The sequence below is a fragment of the Panthera uncia genome, chromosome B4 (genome assembly GCF_023721935.1).
Source record: "Panthera uncia isolate 11264 chromosome B4, Puncia_PCG_1.0, whole genome shotgun sequence".
Lineage (NCBI taxonomy): Eukaryota > Metazoa > Chordata > Mammalia > Carnivora > Felidae > Panthera > Panthera uncia.
The window spans coordinates 78,654,604-78,656,926 of record NC_064809.1 but is presented as its reverse complement, the minus strand read 5'-3'; positions in this window follow the sequence as shown (position 1 = coordinate 78,656,926).

Here is a 2,323-nt window from a genome sequence, read left to right as displayed (position 1 = left end):
ACCTCTCACTGGACATAGAGCTGCACCTCAGCTCCTGCGTTCCTCACTACCACATTCCTGCCAAGACAGAAGAATCCAAGTCTCTCAAGTACACTCAGCCTCTTTCCCCTATGGCCACCTGCCATCCAACACCTTTCCCCACTGGCTCTGGGTTCTGCTGGGATCTTGGTTACAGGTGCAAAGCCATAGTGAGGACGAAGAGAGCTGCCGGCCCAACAGTCCCAGACACCCCCACCTGTACCAGATGTGCCGGCAAAGACTCAGGCAGTAAGTGGGTCTCTCCCTCCTCTCTCTCTCTCTCTCTCTCTCTCTTTCCCTTCTGCCCTCCCTCAGGCAGTGATTCTCAGACCTGGTTGCATATTGTGATTGCCCAGGAAAATTTTTTTAAATACCCATGAGGAAGGGTCTCACATCCTGTGATTCTGATTTAATTGACGTGGCATGGAAACCAGTGCCTGACCTTTTGTTTTTAAGCCCCTCAGGTGATTCTACTATGGCTGGTTAGATACTTCTTTAGTTCAGTGGTTCTCAGACTTCAGCATCAGAATCACCTGGAGGGCTTATTGAACTACAGATGTCTGGGCCCAAATCCCAGAGTTTCTGATTGAGTAGCCCTGGACAGGGCCCAAGAATTCGCATTTGTAACAAATTCCCAGGTGATGCTGATGCCACTGGTCTTGTAATCACAGTCTGAGAACTGTTCTGGGGTAAATTCTGTATAACCTTCATATTCCAAACGTAGCCTGCAGACTGGCAGCCCTATAGCACCACTTGGGATTTTGTTAGAAATGTAGATCTCAGACCCCACCCCAGATCTCAGGAATCACAGTTTTATCAAGACCCTTAGGTGGTTTATTTGCATGCTGAAGTTTGAGAAGCATTGCCGGAGTTTTTAACCATAAAGAGCTACATCCTGGCTCCTGCTTAGGGCTACACTCTAATCAGCCCACATCACCACATGGGGAAGACCCCGTGTATCTCGCAGCTATGTTCCCCTAAACTCTGAGCTCCTTCCAGTAGGTCTGATGTCCACAGTTCTCCTTCCCTTATCAAAGAAGGATAACAAATCTCACATAGGTGGTTATTGCAGCTAAAATGTCTTTCCTTTCAATGCGAGTTTGAGTATTAACTGTGTCAGAGGTATCCCTTTGAACGCTTTGGCTAAAGATTCATTATTTAATTTTTTTTTTTCAACGTTTTTTTTAATTTATTTTTGGGACAGAGAGAGACAGAGCATGAACGGGGGAGGGGCAGAGAGAGAGGGAGACACAGAATCGGAAACAGGCTCCAGGCTCCGAGCCATCAGCCCAGAGCCCGACGCGGGGCTCGAACCCACGGACCGCGAGATAGTGACCTGGCTGAAGTCGGACACTTAACCGACTGCGCCACCCAGGCGCCCCAAGATTCATTATTTAAACTAAGTATAAGTGAGGCTCCTGTAGTCTTTACCACCTATCCCCTAGGACCATAGAGAAGATGGCATCAGGAAAAAATTATTTTTCTAAGATAGCAGGACTTGAAATCCTTCTTGAATTAAGGCAATGAGTCTTGCTTAGAGTTCCTTCCATTTTGAATCTCTTAGTACTATTGACTGCACTTCCTTGCCCAATAGTCATTTTGGGTCAGTACTCGAAATTTACTGTGTTACTTGTCCAGAATCACAGAGATCTTTACATTTCTAGCTCTTCTAACTTTCTGTGATTGTAGAGCCCTAGTTGCTTTTCTTTCTCTCTTACTCATTACTTTCATCTCCAGATATATAAATTGTATGTATACAGTAGTCACTCACAAAAGAAGTAAATATCAGAAGGCAGCAATATATTATATATAGTTGGGAGAAGTTTAGGATATGGAGTCAAACGACCCATTCTATACTTACTCAATGATCTTGTAAAAATCACTTAACTTTAATTTTATCCTACATAAGAGGAGACTAATAATAATTGTGTGTGTGTGCATGGACTGGACATTTATGTAGAGTTTCAACCCCTTATAGAGAGTTCGTGAAGGCAATGTAACATATTAGAACAACAATGGTGTTGCTGATTTTAGAAAAGGTAATCATGGGCATAAAATATTTAGATCAGTGATTCTCAGTCCTACAAGGTTTTTTTTAATTGCTATTTCCTGGACTCCAACCAATAGAGTTAAATGCAAATCTCTAAGGTTTGGACTTGGGCATCGTTTATTCTTCTTTTAAAGCTTTCCTATTGCTGCATAGCAAACCATCTAAAAGGTAGTGGCTTAAAGAAAACGTTGTTTCTTATTTCTCACTATTTTGTGGGTTTACTGGAAGATTCCCCTGTTTGTCTCACCTGGGCTC